Raw genomic sequence first — 27,935 nt, forward strand, 5'->3', positions numbered from 1 at the left:
TGTGTTCTGCTTTTCAATCTTCTCTTGAAAAACATTGAAGAATAAACAAATTCAACCCTACACTTATCATAAGCAAATAAATGTCAGCTGTCACTTCACAGGTTGTACCTGAGATGACAGGTTGTATCTAAAATTAGTCAACCTTTGCCATTTCTGCATTATTTTCCTGCCCAGGACCTATAGAAGCTGGCTGCACCCTGGCTTCCTTGGGGGTCTCTGGCATTCTCATAGTGTGAAGACCAGCCAGATTCTGGTATCACTAACTCTTTAGGGGCTGTTGTTCCTACCAACCCTATTGTTGTTTTAGATTGTCATCTACAGGAATGTCAGATTTATGGCTAATTCAATGGTCCAAACCCACAGTAGCAGATGCCTTGTAAGAGAATTTCCCTTTGGAAATCATTGAACTGGTTGTAATTTGCTACCCACAAAACCTACCAGACTAGATTGCAACTTCTATGAAAATTAAAACCAGAGTCATCCTTCTTACCAATCACTTGAGATTGATATAAACAAGGGAGATCCGCATGGTGAGAATGCCAGATGTCAGAGAAATGCCATGTTCTACTAAACAGAAACATGTCCAAGTTTACGAGAATATGTAAGTACTTATAGCACCCCATATCAGCATCTAAAATAGAGAAGGCAATGTTTCAGCTGTAATTTCTTCAAACACATGAGGCTAGGAAGTCACTGTCTTTCCAAGGTAGCGGGTGTCTTACCCTCTGTGAGTGAGTCCAAATGAATGAGTCAACAAGAGCAAGGCAAAGGGAACCCTAAGGAAAACAGCACCCTGCCTTGGGCTCCTGGAACACACAGTGTAGAACCAACAAGAGCACAACAGATGTTATACAGCGTGGGTATTCCCTTCCACACCAACATCTCTGTCTCTCAACTGTCTGAGAGTCCCTGCCCCATAAATTGTGTGTCTGGAATGATGAAGTCCCAGTCTAAGTAAATAACACCCCAGGGTGTCCTGATACCTGGCACACAATCAGTTTTCTTTTCTTTTCTTCTAGGATATGGAGCAAAGTAAATCATTACTACATTTCAGGATGCTTATGAGCTACATACTGAGGAGGAGTCTGGACTAAAACCAAACTCCTCACTGTGACTTTTAATGTTCATCATTTGGGCCCTTCTCCTAGCTTTAATTCTTCCCCAATTCCTCCCCTTGATCCCTAGCCCCAGGAAATCCTGATCATTTTCAGGTTAAGAAAACCTATACCTGGTGTTAGTTTACAGCAGTTAACCAACACCATTTCCATCTTCAAGGAAATAAGAAGAGTCATTATAAGTATAATGAGACCACACAGGCACAGGACACCTATCTCCCTGATAGGCAGAGACAGGGAGATACAGACAGACATACAGAGAGAGAGTGCTCCCATCTTCTGGCTTATTCCCCAAATATCTGCAACATTCAGAACTGGGCCAGACCATAGCCAGAAGCCTGGAACTCAATTCAGATTTCCTACATGGGTGACAGGGACCCTACTACTTGACCCATCACCTTCTGATTTCCAGGATGTATTAGCAGAAAGCTGGATCAAAACTGGAATAGCCAGAACTCAAACTAGCCACTCTGATAGGAATGCAGGTATCCCAAGTGGTGTATTGGCCTATGCACCAAAAACACTAGTCTCTCCACCAGTAAAAGCAGCCTGTGCAAATTCTTGGAGTTTCCTAACAAATATTCTTTAGTTGATCCTCAGTTGCAATTGTCCATGGTATCTCAATGCCAGTTCTGTGGGTGAATTTCAGATAAGTTTGCAACATGAATTCCTCCATCCATTTTTACAAATTTCTTATACCTAAACCATTTACAGGAAAACAAGAAACATATCTACAGAATTGAAGACTGGAATGATCTAGACAACATTCTGTGAATTGTTATACTCTAAGTACAGTCAGTATTCTTCACTAACCTGGAAAGCTCAGCCCCAACGTGGCTCTGTTAATTGTTTTATTCCACTGTTCAAATACTTCCTACCATTAGACTGAAGGGCTGCTATCTCCATGAAAGACAAGTCCTGAAAGTAAACTTGGCATTGGGTGCCTGTTTCTCTTCTGTAACCTTTTTAGATTTCATACAATTCAGCTTCCTTGGACTCCCTGAGAGTCTCGTCATTCAAAGCAGCAAAGCAGAGCTGAAACAACATTATCAACCATGCATGCTAAAAGCCTGACATCTCCCACCTCCACGCCGGCTGACCCCTCTCATGTATCATCCCTTGGCCTCCATCCCAAGTTCTTCCAGCCATCCTCTATGCTGCTAGAGAGATATGCTGGATGAGAACTTGCCAAAACATGGCCCTTCTTTACCTAAATCTACATGTGCATTACACATGTGTGCTCGGAAAAGAAGCAAGCAGAACTAATTTCATATATACCACAGTGGCACCACATCTGGTCTCCATAAATGTCAGTTAAGGAGAAGAATTAGCCTGCAGTTGGCAGGGAATAGGAACTCTTGTGCATTCAATTCTTGGCACTTTTTTTTCAATTGCAATGCTGTGCTTCACAAATATTTTGCCCTGTGACACTCTTGTCCTCGTCTATTGAGTGCCATGCTAGTCTCCTGATTGCCACGCTCATGTGTATTTACTGATTCCTGTGTGGTCTGCACTGATTCTCTAGGTGTTCATTTCAGAGAGAGAAAGGATATGCACACATGCACGACAAAAACAGAGTTTCTATCTGATTTGTAAAACTATTTAATAAAAGTCAGGCTCTGAGGAACAAATATTGCCCACATAAGTCTGTTCTGAGTGCCAAGATCTAGTGCTGAAATACTGCCACTTACTTTTGCCTTTCACTCATGGCATTTATTTTATACTCCAGAAGATAAAATACTATGCTATAAAGCTACAAGTTTTGTTAGGAAATATCAACATTCTTTTCAATCTAAGTTTTAAAATAAATTGCCTTTTCTAACATTCCAGATAAAGACTTTGAAAACCTCAGCTGATTCTTTTTATTTCCATCAAAAAATAAATTCTGATTCTAATTACCTTTATGTGCTGCTTGCTTTCAAAATAATAAAAGTAAAAAAAAGTAATAACATGAAAATCTGTGGCAATGCTTTTTGTCAGAGGAGGTCAAAGTACTCTATAAATATTCCTTCAGCTACTCCTGGTTTTCTAATTTAAAAGGATCCATCACGCAAGTTACAAAGTTGTTTCTTATGAAATTATCTCCCATGCAATGTTTAGTATCAGCCCTTGTAAGTCATTTCCTATGATTTCAGAATCATTTACAGCAGTTGTACATCTTTTTGTAACTGAATGATCTAAATTACTTTAATTTCTGATTCATCACACCCCCATCCTGGTTTTATATTTAGTTCCATTTTCTCCCCAAGACTCAATGTCAACACACAGCAAGGCTCTTCATAAACAGCATTCAACCTATAGCTTTATTGTTTACATCCACAGAGAGAGATCTGCATCTTTCCTCTTGCTAAATTTCTCTTTAAGTTCTAAGCCATATGGCTTCGTCAGGTATCTACGCAGTCTCTTTAAGCTGGAAACAAATCTCAAGGTTGATTAGTTTGACATCCTAACTAATGCAGTAACAGCTTAACTTTCTGGCAAGTAATCTAGACTTTAAGGTTTTAGGACAGAGAACTCAACTACATAAGCCAATTTCTTGTATTTCCAAATCAAGGCTTTTTACTTTCTCTTTCCTGGGCCTGAAAAGAACAACCTTATGGATGGGTGTGGTGGCTCCATGGGTTAAGCTGCCACTTGTAATGCCTGCCTCTCATCTCAGACTGCTCTACTTCTGATCCAGCTTCCTGTTAACACATCCTGGGAAGCAGCAAATGTTGGTTCAAGAGCTTGGAGCCCTGTCACCCCGGAGGGAGACTCCAATAGAGTTGTTGGTTTCTGCCTTCAGCCTGGCCCCGCCCTGGCTGTTGTCATTTGAAGAGTGAACCAGTGGATGGAAGATCTCTTGCTTGCTTGCTCTCTGTCTCTCTCTCTCCCTTTCAAGCAGATGAAAAATACATAAGTAAATACTTAAAAAACAACTTTCCTTCAGGGTTTTGCATAGCTGCTTCCTAAATGCAGTCAAGAAGCTGCTTAAATGTCACCCTTCTTAGAGAATTGCCAATCATTCCCTATTCTCTCACCCACCTTAGCTTTCTTCCCAATCCTTAACTAACACCCTGTGTTACACTGTAAGGTTGCTTATTCACTGATTATCTGATGCAACACAGAATATAAACTCCAAGACAGCAGGAACTGAATTTTGCTACCACTGTTTTTCCAGGCCTTGGAAATGCCTGGCACATAGCATAGTAAGTACCAGAAATAGTGGCTGATGGGTTAAATATTAAGCTAAAATGAGCATCTTTGCAATTGTCATCCACGATCCAAATGCTGCTTTTTAGATTCCCATAGCAAACATTCTTCCACACACAACCAGCATTCAAATATTTGAAAACAGCTTTCCAATCCTTTTATTTCAGAGCTGTAGTATATCAAGCAGTAGAGAGCATTCACCGAAGTGTGATAATTTGTCATCTTGTAGCAATAAGAGAAGTGAATTTGAGGAACAAGACTCGGGGTGTATAGATATTAGAAAAAATATTGTGACTTGGAATGAGTAAATAAAACAGGGTAGCAGGGGAGAAATCAAGCCTGTTGCTATTGCCCCTATTTAAAGGGCATTATAAAGTAAAAATAAATTACTGGCTCAGTTCTACAGCTTTTTGACATAGCAACAGTTGCTGGAACTACAGTATCAACACTTTCTCAACACAAGTTGTTCATTTTGTCGGGAGATTTAATCTCTTGCCCTTAGTTTATAAACTGAGAAGGTAGACCACATTATCTTTGAAGTTTGGAATAGTTTTTAAATCATCCTTAGAACCAGCTTCTATCTACAGGTGACCCCTGTGTGGAACTTAGGTCTTCAGGCAAGACTGGAGATGAGGAGTCAGGTTGGTGGCCTGAGACACACAGAAATCTCCCATGCTGAGACAGGGAACTCCAGAGAGATAACAAATGGGGATATTCAGCTAAGGCAGAGCCATTTCAAGGGGTGGGATAAGAGGGGCCTAATATCTCCCAGGCTAGAGACTGCCTCTACTGACATCCCAAGGACTGAGAGCGACCACGTTTGAGACTGGGCAAAGCAAAGGCCATGAAATTTTAATGCCATCACGAGGGTGAGAGTCTGGTTATGGGTTACATCTTCAGAGGAAAATAAGCACAGCTAGAAAAGTATTAATGAGTTAGTTGAGCACAGAGAAGTGAGACCAAGACAGTAAATGAACAAACAAACAAAGTGCATTTCAAGGAGTTAGATTCTTCCCTGTAACTGCTTGTGTTGGGGGTATCTACTGGAGAGGCCTCACTCCGTCCCTCTACTCTTTACCTCTCCTGGATCTCGATGTCGCTTAAATAACCTACTCTAGATAACAGTAATAATTTCTAAAGTCTCATTCTTCTTCAGAGTAACTTAGAGAACTTTTGTTCTGCTTTTTAATAATACAGTATTTGGAAATCTTTCATTATTTCCTATTCAGCTATCAACAGGCCATCCCTGAGAATGACTAAAATAGGGTATTGCATAGTATCCTACACATTCTGCAGGATCAGCCATCCCCAGTCTGTTTCCAGTTCTTCATGTACCTTGTTTTTAACTAAAGGAAGCATAGCTAATTCTTAGGAATCCAAAATAAGGGAAGATGAGACTAATGAAGATCAATGAGGCCCACAGTCCCCATTTCACACAATAGTTTTAAGCTTCTCCTTGATGGTTACTTTCCCAGAACCCCTAACAGTGGCACAAGGATGAGTCTGTCTGTCACGCCTGCTTTCCAAAGCAGCAGCAGAGCTGGGCGTGGGTGGTCTGCCTGGGGCCTGTGTTCCGTGACCAAGCTCCCTGCATCCACCTGTGCCTGCTCTCTTTCCCCTTTCTTTGCCCTCTGCTGGCAGTACTAACTGAGCAGCTTTCAGCACACTGAGCAAATTCAATTCATTTCCCTTCTTCCTATCTCTCCTTACATTATCTTTATGGCCCTCTGGAAAACAGGTCCAGCCCATGGTCTGAAGCTTACATTTCCACAGGACCTTTTCTCCAAGTTTCTAGCCCTCCTCGCAGACCTCTTTGTGTCATGCTCGGTTTCCGTTTTCCAAAACAATGAGCACTTCTCTGAGGACGGGCCCGTGGCCGGACTTCTTCACCTCTCCTTCCTTACAAAGATCTGCATCAGGGCCCTGTCACCCAAATGTTTACAGATTGCAGCAATTCCTTCCTCTTCAAGTTCCCGGTGAGCCTTCTGCCCCTCTGCCCACACTGTCTTCCACCAGACAAAGGCATTGTTTCCTGGAGGAAGCGGGCTTCCTGCCTGCATTTGCTGAGTCACTTCTCACCATTACTGGGCCATGCTCATCTCCCTCTTGCTTCCTTTTTGCACCATACCCCACACAGAGTGCCTCTTCTCACCCACTTCCTCCTGGCCTCCTCAGCCAACAACACAGAGTCAGGGCTCCTTTCAACCTCCCACTATCCACCCACCCATCAACATTCTATTCACACCCACTCGCCTATCCATTCCTTCAATCTTTTCTTCAGGATGTCTGAGAGCACCATGAGTTAGCACCACCCTGCCACACTGAACCATTAAGAAAACTGGGGCCTTGACAAGATACAGCAGACCAGACAAGTTTAGGGCATAGTGACTCACTGTGGGCATGAAAATTACTGAGGTTTCGAAAACTAAAATTGTTGGACAATTTCTTGTGAATACATTTTTCCAAGAATTTAGGTAAACCCCTGACTGATTCTCTAGTGGGTCTCTGTCTAAACACAGAATTTTTATGGATCTAGCCTCATTCCAAAGAGCCCAGGGCAGAGCCTGATGAAACTCAGGACACATTGTCTTGGCTCCCCTTGGCCAGTCCTTGAGAACTCGGGTATCTAGCCTGCCCCCAAGGTCCTGGTGAATGAGAAGAAACAGATTCCTTAGAGTGGTTTGACAGACAGATCTTCCTCGTTAATTTGTTCTCAATCTCCACCTCTCTCTTCCGTTAAAAACAACTCAAAACAAACAGAGACATGAAGCCTGCTCTTCCGCTAGGAGGTCTCAAACAGATGGGGCATCAGTGTCTTGCTTTACAAAACGCTGAGCCACTCCTCCTGGTTTTGCTCTGCTTTAGACACTCAACTTCATATTCCTTCATATTCATGATGAGTGGCCTTCTTAAACAAGAGACAGTCTTAGGAATCCCACTAGCTAGCAGTGTCCTACAACGTCTAAGTATAACCTGGGCAATTTCTAAGACACAGATTCCTAGGTTAGTTTTTCCATTACTGCATAACAAATTATCATAAACTCAGCAGCTTTAAACAAGATGAATTTATTACCTCTCAGATTCCATGGGTCAGCATTTCAGTATATTTTTCTACTGAGCCCTCTGCTCATAGTTTCACGAAGCTGTAACTCAAATGTCAGTCCTAACGGTGATTTTATTGAAAGCTAAAGTTCTTCCAGGTCCCTTGATTGCTGGCAGAAATCATCCGAATGTGATTGCAGAACTGAGGTCCCCTCTTTACTGCTGGCCGTCACGAGCTTTCAGTGCCTGGAGGCCACCTGTGGTTTCCTGCCTCTCAACCACATAGGATAAGGCAAGTTGCTTCTTCAAAACCAGCAGCACAGCCCCTCTCTTGCTGCGCATCTCTCCCTCCATGCTGCCAAGATGTATACTGTGGGAGTGACTAGCCCATCACAGTCCCAGGTCTACATCTCTCCCTCCATGCTGCTGAGATGTTGTACAACATAACACAACTGTGGGAGTGACTAGCCCATCACAGTTCCAGATCCAACTCAATCTACAACAAGTAGTTGCACAGGACATGTACACTTGGAACACGAAGGGGAGAAGGGTTACTGAAAGGTTTATCACAGAACTTTGCCTGCTACAACAGTCCAGGCTGACATTGCTTCCAGAAGAAACAAGAGTCATTCCTTTTTCTCAGGTTTGCACAGTAGACAATTAATTGAGTTAGGTAAATCACAAATGCAGCCTTTCTCAGTGGACATTTTCCCAACACTGTGGCCCTACTGGGGTGGCCAAATGGACTATGAGAAGCCTAGAGAAACTATTGTTCACAAACCAAGTGTTGTCATGGAAGTCCACAAGAGAGAGAAAATGCAACAGCTTATGAATAGGCACTCAGTATTTTCATTTTTGATCTAAACATGGTAGGAATTGATAGAACAACTTCCTTAACTAGAGCTTTTGGATGTCGGGCATTCTTTGTGCTGGTGATTCTTGCTGAGCTTTCAAAGGAAACCCAAGAGGTAAAGCTTCAAAAAGCTCCTTCTTTTAAGGCTGCATGGGGCATGGAATGTCAACAGCCTACTATAAATCCCTCTCCACTGAATTTTTAGGCTAAGCCTAACAAATTATGGTGTTCAAAAAAAAGCAAAATAGTATTGATCTTCTCTGTTAGTATTCACAAAGTGCAGGCTAGCAAAAATGACAACTATCCGGTCTATGATTGCATGTATCAAGAAAGCTTAATAAAAATGTACCGCAGAAACATAATCAATTTGCAATGCTTGTGTCACATTATGGAAATGTAACATTTTTCTTGTTTAATTTTTTAAATTATTGAATAAAACTTCCTACAAACTCTACTAGCTTGAAAGACATTTTGTTTCTATAATTTTTTTGAGGTTTAAATGCAAGAATGGGATAGTGCCACCTCAATCAACAAAGGTCTCCCTAGTTATGATGTTGTGTATTATTAAATGGTGATCAGCCCAACTGCCAATCAATGCCTACCACTATATGACAGGGAAGTTGGTAGAAAGATGATGATTCAACAAAACTCCACTCAATTTCTCTGTCTGTTAGTAGATACCAGAGCAGAATCTTCATATTTGGAAATGAAGACATCACATTTATTTTTGAACCTTAAGTCCAGTGCCGCAGGTTTCTTTTCATTATTACTTTCTAGTTTGTACAATTTGTGCCAATTCAGTTACCACAGAGCATTCTAGCAGTTTTTCTTCTGCTTAGGTTTGTAAGCACTTGCATACCCTGGAATCGATCACTGTCAAGCTCTCATTCTATGCAAGGTCTATGGGGACGCATGCGCCAGAGGTGCTGGCCACAGCTCCAAGAAGAGCCTGGCTCACTGGCACTGTTCTTGGATTTCAGGAACTTCTCAACAGTGTCCAGCCTTCTCCAGCACAACCCAATGAAATCCAGACCTCCTAAGCACTTACGCAGCCAGGCAACTCCTCTTGTGCTGTTCTCAGCATTCTTTAATGCCTGTGGCTCTTTGTCTGGTGGCTGATCCCAAAATTGACTTTAGAGTGCCCCTTGTGTTGGATTGAACAGGACATGGATCCCGAAAATTCATTCATGCACTTAAAGCTCAAATTCTAAATTAACAGTTAATGGATTGAGATAATGGTGGATCAATTGGGCAGGGTCTGAGAATGGGCCTGGTGAGAGATCTGTAGATCACTAGGGGCTTGCCCTCAGAAGGTAGTTCTCACGAGACAGTTGTTCATTTAAACCAAGTTCAGCCTAGCTTCTCTCTGTTTCTTGGCTCACCAGGTGACTGAATGTTACTCTGGACCTGCTCTGCCATTGCCAGCCTCTAACAGGTGCTAAACTAATGGGGCCACCTGATTCTGAACTGTAAATCTCCCAGCCACAAGCTGAAATAAACCTTTTCCTTCCCAAGGATTTCCTTACAGTTGCTTTAGTTAAAGTTAACAAAAAACAAGTAACACACTCCTGTGAAGTTTCTGGTTCTATAGTAACCCTAAGGATAAGTCTTTTTATTTAAATACCAATACAAATCCCACATTCTGAATCTTTGTCTTAGGGAAGAGTAATCCACATTCACTTTCAGAAGAATAAGTCAGAGGACATAGAAAATAATATGCATTTTTTTCTATGCACAAAAATGTTCTGGGAGAATACACAAGAAACTGTCAATAGTCATTGCCTTTGGAGAGGACAACCAGAGATGTGATGAAGAATGAAACTGATTACATACACTCATTCTACTTGAATATGTTACAGTCATTCATCTTGATGGCTGAGCATTGAACTTTTCAATTAGACATGGAAATGGAACTGAAAGCTACTGAATATGCAGAAAGAGCCCACTGATGCCCCGATTTATGAGAAAGAAACAGATTCACTGATGCAAATCTACATCATTGAGGGCAAAAGTGCCCAACCCCTCTCCTTTTGCAGTAAGACATTTCTTCTTCATTCAAGGAAATCCTTGCCAAGTACTCTTCGGAGGACTATGATGGTCCAAATGGAATATAGCACACCTGTTCCATCCATTAGGAAGTAGAGACATGACAGACATTTAACGCACAGAACAGAAGTTAGAGCAACTAATGGGTAAACGTTGGAGTCCCACTTTGGCACTGAAGACACAACTGATAAAACACGGTGTGGGTTTTATTGCACCCCTGCCCCCCACCCCCTCCCCAAAAAAGAACTGTCAGAGTCAGGACTCCAAATTCCATTTAATATGATCTTAAATGGAAACAGGATCTTGATGGAGTAATCAGATTAAAATGAGGTCATTAGAATGGGCCCCAATCCAATAAAATCAGCATCTTTATAGGAAAGGGAAATTTGTACAGAGACAGACACAAATAGAGGCAGATGACATGGAGATGCAAGGAGAACATCATCTGTAAGCCAAGGGACACATGAGGCCACCAGAAGTGAGGGAGAGGCCTGCGGTAGATTCTCCCTCAGCCCTCAGAAGGCACTATCCTACTGACAGCTCAATTTCTTATGTCCAACCTCCAGAACTGAGACAATATATCCCTGTTGTTTAAGCTGCCCAATTTCTGGCACTTTGTTGTGGTAGCTCGAATAAACTAATGCCAAAAAAGAATACATACACACAGCTATTCAGTAATAGTCACAATGAAAACGAGCCCATCTTCTACCCAACCACCACAGTCTCCCTGCACGCAGACAGCTAGGCAGAACGTCATCATCAGTGGCTCTCAGCCGGAGTATGTATGTCAACCCAGGGATATTTGCCCAAAAGTGAGTACATTTTTGGTTGTTTTAACAGGGGACTTGCTACTGGTATCTGGAGGATCCAGAGGCTAGAGGTGCTGCTGCACATCCACCACACCCAACACAGTCCCTCATGGCAAGGAATCACTGGGTCCCAAGAGCCAATAAATTCTATTTCTGACTATATACGACCTAATTTTTGTACACATAATATATTGTTGTTATTCAACAGAAGGCCTATTAGATTTCACGTGCATATAAAAGATCATTTATTAAAATATATCTCCATTTATGTCATAAGCAGCCAGTGTAATGTGGCACACACCACACACTACAAAAAGTGGCCCTTTTGGAACTGTCAGGCCCCTGTAGGCTTATTGCAACCTGTTGATTTAACTAACATGAGATTCCTTATTCTGTTTCTGTTTGCAATCTGGTTGAAGTAATGTGTAACTCCTCCCATGCATGCCTTCTAAACCACTTCTAATTAGCAGAGTCTGAAAAAAGTCATTGCTCAGGAGCTGGTATTGCATTCCTTGGTATTGTAAACCTCTTGGGAAGTGACCCAGGTTCAGAGAAAAGAACCTAACAAAGCTCCTGCTATGATCTGATCCAACAGGATTGAGGCCACAAATGCTGTGATTTCTCTCCTGATCCTTTGTGCAGTCATCCTACTACAAGATGTCTATCCTCCTCATCCACAAAGGAATTAAAGCTTTTTTCCCACTTGAAATATATTTAAATCCTATTGTTCAACTGTCAAGAAAATAAAACACTGAACTTTACTTTAAAGAATTTGTAATGTCTAAATGGTTTTCTTTTCTTTTTTTTTTTTTTTAATTTGATGAGCTTGGATTCAAATCCCAAATTGGGACGGCTGGTAAAACAATGTCATGTGGTTTCATATAAATGCCTGATTATATTTTATGCACATTAACCACTGTATATTTGAACTTCATGGGCAATTTTCCTAAAATAGAAAAAGATCAGGTTCTAAATGACTCGCAGATATGATTGAAATGTATTGTTTTAGGCCGGCACCGCGGCTCACTAGGCTAATCCTCCGCCTAGCAGTGCTGGCACACCGGGTTCTAGTTCCGGTCGGGGTGCCAGATTCTGTCCCGGTTGCTCCTGTTCCAGTCCAGCTCTCTGCTGTGGCCTGGGAGTGCAGTGGAGGATGGCCCAAGTGCTTGGGCCCTGCACCTGTATGGGAGACCAGGAGAAGCACCTGGCTCCTGCCTTCGGATCAGTGTGGTGCGCCGGCTGCAGCACACTGGCTGCAGCGGCCATTGGAGGGTGAACCAACGGCAAAGGAAGACCTTTCTCTCTGTCTGTCTCACTGTCCACTCTGCCTGTCAAAAAAAAAAAAAATGCATTGTTTGCCCCATGCATATTAGCATTTACGCACTTGTTTACAATTCCATGAGATATTTGACTGGGAGAAATCTGAATAATTCATGCTGCTGAAGAAAAGGGATCGTTTACTCCCCCTAAATGTTTCCGAGCCATTGACTTGATCAGCAATAACTTTCAATTGATGTGTTTAAATATGCAACTTCACACATTAATGGTTTGTTGAAGACAAATAGATTTTATGCATCTAAAAACATAACTGAAATACAAGCAACATTTGTGAGATGTACAACAAAACTGTAAGCTCTTATAACCTAAGGTCACACTTTCACTTGAATATTATATACACCATTGGGAGACAGCTAGCATAAACCACACAAGGACCTTACAGGAAATGAGGAAATGTGCAATCCTTTCAAGTAGGAGGTGAAGTCTTACGTAATATATGGATACACTGCTTTTGCTACAGACTTGGAATACTGAAAACAAAGGAGAAGAAGAAAGTGAAAATGCCACCTAAGGAAAAGTTTCTATGTGTCTGTTGTTTATTTGGTTGTTTGCTTATCTCTTGAGAGTACAAGCTCCTAGAGTTCTTCCGTCAAATATCAGTCTTGCTTCCAAAGAACAGGTTTCCTCAGGGAAAACAAATAAATCCTTCCACGAGCATAGAGCTGGGAATAACTGAAGGATGACAGAGAAGCGTGCAGAGTGTGAGTTTTCATATGAATGCTGTCAGAATAAATTAGGTGTGGTTCGGAAGAGAGAAACAGCAGTAGCTCCAGAAAGACACTATTTACGGAGTTAGAACTGACAAGCAGACGAGAAAAAAACAAAAAACAAAACATGAGTACGTGGTGTGAAGCTTGGAAAGCGGCAGCCTACAGGGAAGAGACTGCATTGTAGAGCAGGACACAGAGCATGAAGGGGCTGTGGAAAAAGGGAATTTCAAAGAGCAAGAGTCAACCTGAAATAAAAATATCAGGCAAAGGGGTCGTGAATGTCTGGAGATTCGCAGCAAAGGCAGAAAAGACCTTGTTAAAAGGATTGCTGGTTCAAAAGGGATAGAAGGGACTTCAAAGGGCATTTGGAAGCATACAAGCTGTAACACAGAGAAGACAGCAATCACAGGTAGAGACACCCAGATCAGAGAATCAGCTTTGAAATGCTGGCAGGCATTGGTCAACACAGCTTATACCGCTTATGTGGGAGGTAGACAGCCACTATAAATTCTCCCATGAGACGAGATAAATCATTTAAAACTAAACAGATCTCTCTATAACATACTTCTAATCCATTCTTACATTCACGTGACATTCGTAGACAATTTGGTTATTGTCAAATTATTCCTTCTCATTAAAGCTATCATCTAAAAGCCCTAATCAATTTAACACCTCCATCAGAAGCTCCTGAGTAGAACTTTTTGCCGCTTGATGCCATGATGCTTGATAATCAGGCTACTTTATTAGTTACATTTATATCCTTGCCTAACAACTAAAAAAGAGTTAAATAATTACACCTAAAAACGCACAGTTACAGAAAGCTCCTTTTTTTCTGTGGGAGCTAACAGATTTGCAAGAGTTCAGAGAGACAGGGGTGATTAGCTTACCCCCATTCCACCTGCTGTAGATTTTCCTTATCTTGTCAATTCAAGCCAAGAATTGCTCCATAGTAGCCAACCACATATATTATTTCTGGCACAACACGAAGAACAACATGGAACATTTCCATCTGGGTTCTTCATTGCCAATGGAAGAATTCTTGAGCAAATATTTTATGCTCTTTCAGGGCTCGTTCTACAGCAGATACTTATTCATTCACTCATCTCATGTTTATTGAGTCAAAATTTGCAATCTAATAAATACTGTGGAGTTTATTCTTTCCCCAGCTAGGATCTGGGCTCCCATGCTACGTGCAGCTCCTATAGGTTCCTAAAACTACAGATCAGCAAAATATAAATGCTGCTGGCAATGAGAGGCAGGATATAACTTCTGGATGGGAAATCCCAGAAGGCATCATGGAAGAAGGAAAGATGGAACTGGCTGGAAGTCCTTCAAAAGGCAGAGGCATGAAGGAAAGTAACACCTGTGTGTTGACACGTAGAAAGAATATTCCAAAGGGCAAAATTTAGAAAGCAAGTGTTTAAGTAAGAGCCATTCAAGGTTGCCCAGAAGGTAGGATATGCGTGGGGAAAGGAGAACAGATAACCTGTCAAGGCTAACAAAACAGGGCAAGCCTTCCTCAACAACAGAGTGTGAATTCTCTTTAGCATGCAATACAGAGCCAACAAAACCTCCTGAGCAAAGCAGTAACTTTAATAGAATAAATCTTAATGCTTTGAATGAACTGGCAGGGGCGTAGTGAGCACAAAATCCAGTAAGTGGACTGTTCTAACAACCCAAGTATGAAGTGTTATCAGAAATAAGACGTGAATAAGTAGTTTAAAAGCTGATGGCATAATCATTCCTTTTTGTACCCAGCCTATCTTTATGTATCAAGACACAAAACATATTGCTAATAAGCAACCAGAGATCTGGGAGGAAGGTCAGGAACAAGTGCAGAAGAATGAAAGGCAAAGGGCGATCAAGGCAGGTGTTATATATGGTCCAGAAAGACTACGTCCTACAATGGCCAACAGAATTTGAAAGAGGAAGAAAACTGGTGACAATGAAGAGCTAGGAATTAATCAGTGGGTGGAAGAAAGAGGAGAAGCAAAAATTTAAACTCCTAATTAAAGAAATTTGAAAAAGATATGAGAAAAGACTTGTTAGTAAACAGCATACAATGAATTCTGCAAATACTAAGTGTGACAGGACTTTCTCATTCAAAAAAGAACCTGCCTGAGAAATATTCAGATAAACAGGAGAAAATCTAGTGTTCAGGGCTCCAGAATGATAGAAAATAACTAAGAATTAAATAGATAAAATCCAGTAATGGCTATATGTTAAGAACTATTGATAATAATAAACAGTTTCTGCCCCCAAAGAATTTATACTCTCAGGAAGAATCAGGCAGAATTAACATGCAATTAAAATGTAATAATGATTTTAACTAAGGAATGAACTAGGGGCTGGCGCTGTGGCACAGTGGGTTAACACCCTGGTCTGAAACGCTGGCATCCCATATGGGTGCTGGTTTGAGACCCAGCTGCTCCTCTTCCGATCCAGCTCTCTGCTATGGCCCGGGAAAGCAGTGGAAGATGGCCCAAGACCTTGGGCCCCTGCGCCCATGTGGGAGACCCGGAAGAAACTCTTGGCTCCTGGCTTCGGATCAGTGCAGCTCCGGCCACTGCGGCCAATTAGGGAGTGAACCATCGATGGAAGGCCTCTGTCTCTCTCTCTCTCTCTCTCTCATTCTCTCTCTGTGTCTCTGCCTCTCTTCTGTGTAACTCTGACTTTCAAATAAATAAATAAAAATTTTTTAAAAAGGAATGAACTAATTATAGAAAAGTAAAGGGAGACCCAGAGTGCATGCGTGAGTTATAAAAGGTGCCAGGAAACCATTTTCCCTCTTCTTATTCACTGAATTGTTACATTGCTTTTGACCAATCACCCCTCTTACACTAAGTTCATATGTTTTGAAATAATCAACCATGATCACAAGCTCCGGTGTAGACATGAGACCCTGGACTAACCAATGAGAGAATCACATGCCCCAGCAAATGGCTGCAGGTGGGACAGCAACCAGGCCATACCAACCAAATCCACTCCAGAACTAAACTATCAACTATCAAGAAAGAACCTCCCCCTCCCTCTCAATGCAAATTTGAAGGAAGCGCTTGATGCTGATTGGGTGATTTTCAAAACTAACCGCAGATCACTGGTCCGGTTTGGATGGTGAAACAGGACTCTTCTGAGATGGTTTATCTGGGCTGTGGAAACAGGAAGGGCAAGTGCTACAAAGCGATTTTTCCAGCAACGTGTGTAGCCTCTAATCAGCAAATGACTGTCCCATTCTATTTATAATTTGTGGCCAGGTTTGGCACTCAGGATCCGTCATAAAGGTTTATCTTTTCTCAGGACTTACAGAGTAGATAACCAATTCCAGAAACCCTAGAGGAGACGAGGAAAATTCACCAGCTGTGGGGTTCTGCAGAACCACCCTCAGTACCAAAGTCTGTATTAGTGAGGGTTCTCCACAGAAACAGACCAGAGAGAACAGTGGAAGCAGTAGCGTCACCCAACCGTGAAGACTTGTAAGCCTGATTCTGAAAGGAAGGCTCAGGGGCTGGACACTCAGAGGCTGCGATCCTGAGTGAATTCAGGATGATCTACTCGATGTCTGCTGATTTTGGAGCACGCATTTAGTCTGGTGGCTACCTGCCGGCATCCCACATGGGAGTGCCTGGCTCCGGCTCCTGACTCCAGTTTCCTACCAAAGCAGCTGCTGGGAGGCAGCCATGATGACGCCAGTGACTGGGTGTCTGCCATTGGAAGACCTGGACTGCTCTCCTGAATTTGGCTCTAACTCTTTCTGAGCCTTTGATAAGTGAACCAGCATATAGAAGCTCACACTCTCTCTCTCCCTCTCTCTGCCTGTCTCTCAAATAAATGAATTTTAAATTTTAAAAGCATATTTAAAAAATACCTTCATAACAATAGCTAGGTTCATGTTCAGACATAATATACCAGAACTAACCACCATCTCTACACCATGGATTGAACCCATATGTCCTCCTCAGCTTTATTCACAACAGTCCCAACTAGAAACAATGCAAACACCCATCATGAGGTGATGATCAAATTACAACACAGCTATACAGGATACCAGTGATAACAAGAACACAGTATTGACCGGCACTGCAGCTCAATAGGCTAATCCTCCGCCTATGGCGCCAGCACCCAGGGTTCTGTCCTGGTTGCCCCTCTTCCACGCCAGCTCTCTACTGTGGCCAGGGAGTGCAGTGGAGGATGGCCCAGGTGCTTGGGCCCTGCACCCCATGGGAGACCAGGAGAAGCACCTGGCTCCTGCCATCGGCTCAGTGTGGTGCGCCGGCCGCAGCGCGCCGGCCGTGGCAGCCATTGGAGGGTGAACCAACGGCAAAAGGAAGACCTTTCTCTCTGTCTCTCTCTCACTGTCCACTCTGCCTGTCAAAAAACAAAACAAAAAAAACAACTAATGTGGCCTCAGCCTTGTATTCATTCAGTTTCTCTCCAGCACCCCCCTCTTCCTCTTTCCCACTACGCTCTGCCTTTATCTCTTGAAACCTTTGCCGAGGGGGCCCCCAGCTGCAAGGGAGAGGTTTATGTAGCAAAACATAGAACTCAGACCTGCAACAGTTCTGTGAATGAGTCTCAAGGTGAATCCACACTCACTGGCACACAGAGGTAACTGTTGGCTCTGGCCAACACTGACTTCAGCCTCTGGGGGACCAGGAACCAGAATATTCAGCTAAACCTCTCCCAAATTCCTGACTCACAGTGTGAGACAACAAATGTTGTTTTAAGCTTCCAAGTTTTTGAGTATTTTCTGTGGAAAAAAAAATGCATAAACAGTACACTAATCATATGTGTATTTCAAACATGTGCAGTTCACTGCACAATTAAGAATCAATAAAACTGAGATTAAAAATAATGGAGAGGAAAGGGAGGGACAAAGAGAGGGAAGGGTAGGGTGAAGAAGTGATGGAGGGATGAATAGAGGGAAGGAGAGAGATGGGCAGAAAAAAATTGAGAGGAAGAAAAAAGATCATTTATGATAATTAAACCCCCAGAACTATGGCAAGAGTAAGAATGGGAAGGAAGACCTGACACAAATGCTAAACTTCTTGATAAACATATTTTTTCGATTTTTTATTTATATTTTTTTATTTCTAAAAAGGGGAATTTTTTCATGTATTTCATCTACACAGTTTTATGAACATAATGATACTTCCGACCCTTCCCTCCTTCCCTCCCTCCCTTCCACTCTTTTTCTTTTCTTATTTTTCTTTTAATTTTTATAATGGCATACTTTAAATTTTCTTTATAATCACAAGCTTAACCCTCCACTAAATAAAAGATTCACTGAGTATGGGTAGGAGGAAGATGGGGGGGTAGAAGCATCATATTTCCAAATCTGTATATATTAAATGCATGAAGTTGTACTCCTTAAAATAAATTTTTCAAAAAAAAAAATCAACAAGTATTAAATACAAAAACAATTGTTCCTCAGGAGTCTAGACCAGGGCTATAAACTCATCAAATCTCAAAATGTCAGTTTTTCTCATATACCTTTTTTTGTACTCTGTATATTAGTTACCACAAATCAGGGAAAACATACACCACTGTACAGTGTTTGGGGAAGAGACCACAGAGGATGGTTTACTTAAGTTCTTGAGCCTTAAGAGGAGGGATGCAGAACAAGATTCAAGTTTAACAGGCTAGAAACAGAACTAAGTGACATTCAGACCCCACCTCGCGACCCGTGACATGGAAATGGGGCAGCAGCATCCTTTTTAAAGGGCCTCCCTGGGAAGCCAGGTGTAGCATGAGTAAAGGAAGCACCTGCACAGCACTGTGATGCATCTGAAGGTATCAAGGAGCGTGGACTCCCAAGGGCACAGAGGAAACCATTCGGCAGAAAAACACTAGAAGAAGATGCAAACAAGGGGAGAGCTGCACAGCCATGTTTAAATGTGATTGTAGGAAGGACTGTTAACTAGTCAGAATTTAATTTGGAATAGAGACAAGAAATGATAGGACACAATATCCAAATCAAACACAGGTGGCCAGCGCCACGCCTCACTAGGCTAATCCTCGGCTTTTGGAGCCAGAACCCCGGGTTCTAGTCCTGGTTGGGGCACCAGATTCTGTCCCAGTTGCTCCTTTCCAGTCCAGCTCTCTGCTGTGGCCCGGGAAGGCAGTGGAGGATGGCCCAAGTGCTTGTGCCCTGCACCTGCATGGGAGACCAGGAGAAGCACCTGACTCCTGGCTTCAGATTGGCGCAGTGCGCTGGCTCTAGCAGCCATTTGAGGGGTGAACCAACGGAAGGAAGACCTTTCTCTCTGTCTCTCTCTCTCACTGTCTAACTCTGCCTGTCAAAAAAAAAAAAAAAAAAAAAGGCAGGTAAAACTGTTATATTAAGGGTAGAGTGAAGGATTTAATCCTAGAAACAGAAAAGAGTCACCCTTCCCTCTGAGACAGGAGTGGATTACATATGCAAAATGGTTTACATAAAACACAGTTTGAGTCACTGAGAGGAGACTGAAGAGGAGTGGGAATTCAGAAGCTGGAAGCTGAGTAACTTGATCTTCTGTATGAGTTCACTCAGCCTATCCCCTTTTATTGCATACTCACCACCTGTTCTCTCCTCATTTCTTACAAACAGAATGCCTGTTTTATTCGGGTTTTCTGCCTCCTGAGAAGGTAATCCTATCCCAAAACAGCAGGTAAATCCGGAATACTCTCAACCCATTGTGCTTATCTCATTGTCTTGCCAATGGCTTGCCTAGGGAGAGACAGGTAACCCACTCTGGAGCAATGACAGACACGAGTGGAATCTCGGGAGGGAGAAAGACCTGAGAAGGATTTTTTTATCCTTAAACCAAGACATGAGAAAACAGCATTACATGTTATTCCATTCAACCTTGTTCTGTCAGGACGCAATGCCTGGAACAAAGCCATCTTATGACCTTGACAGAGGATAGCCTAAGGACTCAACTAACTGGGGATAGCAGAATGGAAAACCAGAAAACACACCGATGCTTAATGACATTGTTAAACCAATGAATTAACCAAACCTGGAAACCCTTACCCCCAATAAATTTGTTTTTGCAGTTTGCAGCTAAAAGTACTCTAATTCATTTATAAGGAAAACTAACTGCAAAGGATGTTTACAAGTATGATGCAAAAAACAAGTTCATTGTCAAATAATTTGGAGTATCATGCATAATATATCCTTATATCACCTGAAAATCCTGTTTAGCTATTAACAGAAAATTTTTAAATTGAATTTATTGCCTTAAGTGTTCAATTAAGGAGATCTTTCTGGTCTCAGGCATGGCTTAACCCAAGAGCTCAACTGGTATAGGGTCTGTATCTCTCAGCCATACCTCCCTCCTCACATGGTGTCAAGATGGCTGCCAGCAGCTCCAGGGCTACATTGTTACTGGTGATTTTCTCAGTAGCCCTAAATAAATCCTTGCATTCCACTTTAAGTGGATAGGTCTGTATGTGCCCACCCCTACTGTGTGGCTATGGCTCTGGATTACAAGGGTTGCCTGGTACCCAGGTACTTCAAGAAGAAACTGAGGAGTGAGTCAAAGAATGGCACAGAGTGGGCAGCAAGTGTTTTACTGAGAAAGCAAAGATACATACTCCACAGAGTGGGACCCACTCAAAGGGGAGTAGCCCTATCTCTGAACTGTGTTTCAGATTACGGGGGTCATTTACGGAAAGGAGGGGTGCATTCTGATAAAAGGAGGACACATTCTAATAAGGAGAAGGCATATTCCTGGTTTTTCTGTGAAGTAGGTGGAGATTCCTGAAATTTGGCTACAACTCCTTTTCACCCCTTATTTGGCCCCATGTTTCCTGACATGGAGGCTGACAAGCGTGTCATTCAGCATGCTACGGTGTCGCAATGTGTGTGTAAGGAGCTCAAGGTCAATAAAGGTCAGCCAGGGCCCCTAAACTGGTTTGAGCCTCATCTATTGATCTTCAGAGCAGAGTGAACCAAAGCCTTGTCCTGTGCACCTTGAGATCACAGGAACTACCTTCAGGTGGCTCGACTGCTTCCTCCACTCCCAGGTCTCAGCCAGAGTGACAGAATTACCCTGATTTGTCAAGCTTAGTTTTAAAGACCACTGCAGAGTTAGAAGTTGACTCACATCTGACCTTGGAGACTGAGATGGGACAGATGGGGGAAGGGGTGCAGGAGCAGTAAGCATCTATGGAATTGTTTCACAGGGAACTCTTTGTTGAGGAAGGAGGAACACAGGGCAGGTACAAACACTAAATATTCATTCTGACTACCCAACACCCCTCACAGTGCTCTTCCCTAGAGACGACAACTGAAAGGTTGAGTCACTGCATCTATGCTGACTCCAGGATCTCTAGGGGATAAACATCATTCCAGACTCATTCTGGACAAGAATCCTTGTGGTCTAGCAGCCTACATGACAAGTGCAACCCACCCTCTGTTGGACAGGAAGTGCTTGCATCCCTGTGTTCCTATGAATCTTGCATCAAAAAGAGAATCCAACTTCTCCATCATTACAAGACTTCAAATCACTGAACTTTCACTCTATTCGATCTCATAAAGCAGAAAGAGGGTCCTCTTATAGTGAAACTGTATTATTCTGAATTTCTGATTTAGGTATTAATTCATACAACTTTGTCTCCTGCAGGACCTTACTGAGGTATAATATAATATAGATATAACATAATACTCAGATGAGGTGTGCTATATTTTACACAAGGAGACAAAGAGTACTTCCAAAATTTCCAAAAATCTGTCAAAAATGGAATTGAAAGATAAATTTGTTTTGCTGTATAAAAATTTGAAATCTATGTATATAAAGGGGCTTCAAAAAGTTCAAGGAAAATGTGTCTTATGAAAAAACTATAATAGTATATGTTCCATAGTCACATTCTGAGTATTCAAGTTTACAACTTCAATATATGAATTTTGGGAGGATACAACCCAACCCATAAGACAGAACCTGACTCTGTCCTAGACACTGTGGGGGAACAGTAATACAGTCATATCCCTGTTTCCTGGCACTTACATTCAAACAGCCATTAACAATGGTTATTTAACTACAAGTACAACATGAAAAGTAAAAATCATGAAAGCACATAATAAGGGCACTTAACCTGGTCCAGTGGTTCTCAAAACTGGAAGTAATTTTGTTCCCAGGGAAATGAAGACATTTTTGTCGTCACAACTTAGAAGTACCAGCAGCTAAGCCTCCTGCAACACACAGAGCTCCCCCTAAAAATAACGACCTGGTCCGAAGAGTCACACTGCCACTGTTGAGAATGCCTGGCCTACTCAGCAGAGGCAGGCAAAGCTCCCTTGACCTGACCTTACTAAGGAAGGCATAGAAACAGCAAGTGTGCAAACTGTGTTAGCAAGAACCACTGTTCATGTGAGGAACTGAAGGACGGCAGAGTACTGAGTGCAGAACACTGACAGTGAGGGGCAGCCTGACATGAGGCCAAGTGCACGAGACCCACAGCAGCTCAACCATGCGAGCCCTGGACTGTGGGTTTTATTTCAAAGAGTGATGGTGAAACAAGGGGTAGAAATGTTCAAAAGAAGGTGGCAGGGGCCAGCGCTGTGGCGCAGTAGGCTAAGCCTCCTCCTGCGGCGCCGCCATCTCATATGGGAGCCTGTTCAAGACCTGGCTGCTCATTTTCTGATACAGCCCTCTGCTACAGCCTGAAAAAGCAGTAGATGGCCAAGGTGTTTGGGCCCCTGCACCCACATGGGAGACCCAGAAGAAGCTCCTGACTCCTTGCTTCGGATCAGCTTAGCCCAGCTCCAGCCACTGCAGCCATCTGGGGAGTGAACCAAGAGATGGAAGACCTTTCTCTCTGTCTCTCCTTCTATTTGTCTGTAACTATCTCTCAAATAAATAAATAAAATCTTGGAAAAAAAATAAAGGAGACAGCTCCTCCTTTAGAGATTGGGGGGGGTAACTCTCCAGGAGCTGCTAAGAAAACAGATGGCATTTGTGATAAGTGAGTTACAGCAGGAGAAAAGGGGTTTCATGGAAAATTTGGGGGTATGGAAGATCAAGAAGCAGTAAGTACTATTTTGCCTTTGGAGGATCTAGTAATCCTACAAGTCTACAGCAAAAATTGCAAAGGATGGTGAAAGAGGAAGAAGACCCAGGAAAGGATAAGAAGTTACACTGTAAGTCAGTGTCTCAAACTTTAAAAAAAATCAAATGAAGAGATTTTTGCTTTGTCTAATTATTTTGTTTCAGTGGTGGAGAGACAGAGAAACAAAGATGCCCCAAATATCTGCAACAGTCAGGGCTGGGCCAGGGCCAGGACACAGAAACACAATCCAGGTCTTCTATTTGGGTGGCAAGGACCCAACAACATGAGCCTTCACCATCTCCTTCCAGGGTCTGCACTGGCAGGAAGCTGGAGTCCAGGGAAAGAGCCAGGAAATATACCCATGCACTCCGATGTGTGGCTGCCAGGCCAAATGTCTGCTCCAAATGAAGAGCTTTTTCATTTTTTATTTTTTTTACAGGCAGAGTGGACCGTGAGAGAGAGAAACAGAAAGATCTTCCTTCCATTGGTTCCCTCCACAAATGGCTGCTATGGCCGGCGCACCACACCAATCCGAAGCCAGGAGCCAGGTGCTTCCTCCTGGTCTCCCATGAGGGTGCAGGGCCCAAGCACTTGGGTCATCCTCCACTGCACTCCCGGGCCACAGCAGAGAGCTGGCCTGGAAGAGGAGCAACCGGGACAGAATCCGACGCCCCGACAGGGACTAGAACCCGGGGGTGCCAGGGCTGCAGGTGGAGGATTAGCCTAGAGAGCCGTGGCGCTGGCCCCAAATGAAGAGCTTTTAAAAGTACAATTTCTATATGTCCAAATATTGTAATTCTTAAGTTTGGATTTAGGTCCAGAAATTTTTACTTCTTCCAAAAAAAAATTCCAGGTGATTTTAATGAAATGATGAAGGTTACACTTGGAAAAATTCTGCCAAAATGTAACATGAGCAAATTTTCATTCTAAGTGCCTGGTGGCAATGGAAAGGTTGAGGGAGAGGATGAGACTGGGAGCAGAAAGTGCAGAAAGGAGACAGAAAGGGAGAGATTTTCCATCCACTGGTTCATTCTCCAAATCCTCACAACAGACCAGGCTGGACTAGGCCATAGCCAGAACCCAGATCTCAACCCAGGTCTCCCATGAGGTGGCAGCAACCCTTATTCTTGAACCATCAGCAGCAGCCTCCCAAGCTTCATTAGCAGGGAGCTGGAATTGGAAGCGAAGTTGGGACTCAAACCCAGGCACTCCAATATGGGGCGTGGACATCCCAAGTGGCATCTTAACCACTGTGCCAAATGCCTGCCCTGAGCAGGCACCAGACACTAGTGCCACACAGCCTGGCTCCAGAAATCCACACTCTAGGCCCATACACTGTGACCTTCTTCTTCCTCAGTTGTAGAACTCACCACACAAAGAAGGACGTTCATTCTTCCACATTGTCTTCCACAATAGCACAGACACAATACATGCTAAGCACACAGCAGAGATGTGCTGAATTCTCTCTATAAGGAGACTCCAAAAATTTCCTGAAAAATAAATGGAATTGAAAAATGTTTGTTTTGGTGCCCCCAAAAATTGCTGAAATCCACACCCAGATTTTTCATAATACACATTTTCTGAAGGTTCTGAGAGCCCCTCATCTCTATGGATTTCAAGCTCCTTGTTCACCAAAGAAAATTGTGTCTTTGAATCCCATTTCTCCATGAACTTTCTGAAGTACCCTTGTATAATTAAACCATGAAACAAAGGCAGCCTCTTGTAAAAGAGCAGAGGAGGTAACCTCTGTTGAATCCACCAGTATATAAGTCTCAGCAGGAAGGGTTTGGGCAAAGCTAAAAAAAAAAAAAGAAAAGGAAGGAAGGGGGTAGGGGATGGGGAGGGAGGGAGAGAGAGAGGAAATGATATCTCAAAGCAAATTGGAGCAGAAAATATACATTTTTCTATTCCTAGTTTGCTGGAAACTATTACATTTCACTGTCTTTACCCATAATTTGGTGTCCTGTGCTGTTGAGGCTCTGTGATTCAGAAGCCCTGGGTTTCTGTTGTTGTTTTTTTTTTTCTTGGCCCTGCATTTAATTCATTTTGGAATGTTACAAAATCCATCTGTTCTCTCAGTCTCCTTCTCTGTTTTCCACCAAATAGGAATCAAATGCTGATCCACCACTAAAATGCTTAGAGATCCTTGGGGTGAAAACATTATCTAACCACAAAGGACGACTTGACTGCTGTGCTTGCAGGCAACTGCTAAAGAGACTTCCAAAAAACTTAAAGCTGCAAACTCGCTGTGTGGAAAAGCAGCAATCGTGTATATGAAAATTTTTTCAGTCACTAAAAATTCTAAACAAATTAAGAATTTCTCAGTCTTCAGTCACTAAAAATTCTTAACACAAGAATTTCTGAGTGTTCATGTGATATAGTTGTCACTGATGAATGATATTCTTCAATTATAACTAAGAATTCAAACATGCTTTACTATCCTATTGGTACTGTGTTCACATCATTTTCCCATTTTGACAATCTAAGACTTTGACCTTTGTCTTCATGATTCCACACAGTTGGCCAAAATATTAAAAAGCACAGCATTATGAGAACAAATGTCATCTGACTTGTCAAATATTAGAATAGGCTGGGAAAATGCAGTACCTGTTCTCTTATGGAAACCATGGGGGCAGTTTCCTCAGTGCCTCTGATAATGGTTATACCTGGTCAAAGCAGGTGTTACATACAGAGATCAAGAACTTGGTGGAAGCAGAAGAGTAGGTTTTTTTGTTTTTTGTTTTGTTTTGTTTTGTTTGTTTGTTTGTTTGTTTTGAGCCACCCACATCCTAGGATGCATAGTGTTCTCTCTTCCTGGGGGAATTAAAAAAGACATCATCTTCCTTCCTTGAATGACCATTTCACGCTCATTAACTTTGTTTCTAATTTGCTCACAGATTCATTCATTCATAGCCCTCTGCTCAGTAATGACCACGCAGCACTGTCTCTCTTTCTTTTTTTTCATTTTTTTAAAATTTTTTATTTATTTTTTTGACAGGCAGAGTGGACAGTGAGAGAGAGAGACAAAGAGAAAGGTCTTCCTTTGCCGTTGGTTCACCCTCCAATGGCTGCCGCGGCTGGCGCGCTGTGGCCGGCGCACCGCACCGATCCGATGGCAGGAGCCAGGTACTTATCCTGGTCTCCCATGGGGTGCAGGGCCCAAGCACCTGGGCCATCCTCCACTGCACTCCCAGGCCACAGCAGAGAGCTGGCCTGGAAGAGGGGCAACTGGGACAGAATCCGGCGCCCCGACGGGGACTAGAACCCGGTGTGCCGGCGCCGCAAGGCAGAGGATTAGCCTAGTGAGCCGCGGCACCGGCCTGTCTCTCTTCTTTCTAATCTCACTCCATGAGTGACGTATGCAGACCCACTCATTTAAACAGCGTGCTCTGGCTCACTCTAACACTGCCGTTCTGACCTCTCTCTTGAGCCCCCCCCCGCACTATCTGATATTTCTTCTTGGATATCTAGTGAGCAGCTCAAATAATACAGCCATGTGCTGGACAATGACATTTTAGTCAGCACTGGGTCACACATACAATGGTGGTCCCATAAAATTATAATGAAGCTGGAAAACTCCTACCACCCAGTGACATGATTGCATTACTCACAGGGCTGTGATGGTGCTGGTGCAAACCCACCTGCCTGCTCTGTGAACAGTATAACACATGTCACTGTGCACAGAATATAAGACTTGATAATGATAACGAATAGCTGTTACTGGCTATGTATTCACTGCACTATGCTTGCTGTTAAAGTACACTCCTACTTAGACTTAAATTTGCTGTAAAATAGCATGCTGCTTATGCTAACAGAGCTTTATCCATCTTCTGCATACCAAATCTCTTGATCACATCGTTTTTACTGGTGCTTGATTTAATCTCGAGTTATTTTGTTTAGCGCAGCCATAGGAACAGGAGGCTACACTATATAAACCCTGGAGCCTGAGTGTGTAGTGGGCTATACCATCCAGGTTCGTGTAAGGGCACTCAGTGATGTTCCTACAATGAAGAACCTGCCTAACGCTACAGTCCTCAGAACGTATCCTTGCCACTGATCGATACAGAGTTGCAACCTCACAAGAATGTTCTGCTTTCCTCCCAGAAGAAATCACCACACAGTTGTCACCCAGGAGCTCAGACAAACTCTTTAGGCATGAGATTCGATTCTCTGTTTTTCTCACCACACCCCAACACACAATTCATTAACAAGCTCTATCAAAATCATTTTAAAAGTCATCACAAATGACTTCAGTTTTGATCACCTCTTACCATTTCTCTTGGTCCCCAACCAACACTGTGACCTATTCTCCACAGAGCAGCTAGAATAAGCTTTTTAAAACAGATAAGAACTTACCTTTCCCCCCTTTTTAAACCTTCTAAAAGCATCTTTAAGAATAAAATCTTAGGCCGGCATTATGGCACAGGGGTTAGGCCACCACCTACAACACCAATATCCTATACAGTCCCAACTGTTCTGCTTCCAATCCAGCTCCCTCCCAATGCTCCTGAGAAAGCAGCAGAAGATGGCCCAAGGATTTGAAACTCTGCAACCCATATAGGAGACCCAGAGGGAATTCCAGGCTCTTGACATCAGCCTGACTTAGCACTGCCACTGCAGCCTTATGGGGGGTGAACCAGTAAATGGGACATCTCCCTCTCTCTGTCTCTGCCTCTCTCTTGTCACTCTTTCAAATAAATAAACTACATCTTTTCTTTGAAAAAAAAAAAAAAGAATGAAATCTGAATCCTTTATCCTGGTCTCCTCAACAAGTATTTAAGTCGGTAACCACCACTCTGTT

At 42.8% G+C, this 27,935-nt stretch overlaps 1 long non-coding RNA gene across 15 annotated transcripts in view; it reads right to left on the reverse strand.

Annotated features, from left to right (window-relative positions):
* Positions 1 to 27,935, reverse strand: part of LOC149124912 (uncharacterized) — a 189,069-nt gene that overhangs the window by 32,135 nt on the left and 128,999 nt on the right. For 11 of the 15 annotated variants that reach the window (XR_016211717.1, XR_016211719.1, XR_016211720.1 and 8 more), the window contains one exon: positions 24,505 to 24,624. This is a non-coding gene — a long non-coding RNA (uncharacterized LOC149124912). Of the gene's footprint in view, positions 1 to 16,193; positions 16,255 to 24,504; positions 24,625 to 27,935 lie in introns of all 15 variants that reach the window. The other 4 variants (XR_016211708.1, XR_016211712.1, XR_016211709.1 and 1 more) reach the window with 1 other exon arrangement.

Source organism: Oryctolagus cuniculus, chromosome 8, assembly GCF_051225735.1.
Source record: "Oryctolagus cuniculus isolate XC-2025 breed Fujian yellow rabbit chromosome 8, ASM5122573v1, whole genome shotgun sequence".
Lineage (NCBI taxonomy): Eukaryota > Metazoa > Chordata > Mammalia > Lagomorpha > Leporidae > Oryctolagus > Oryctolagus cuniculus.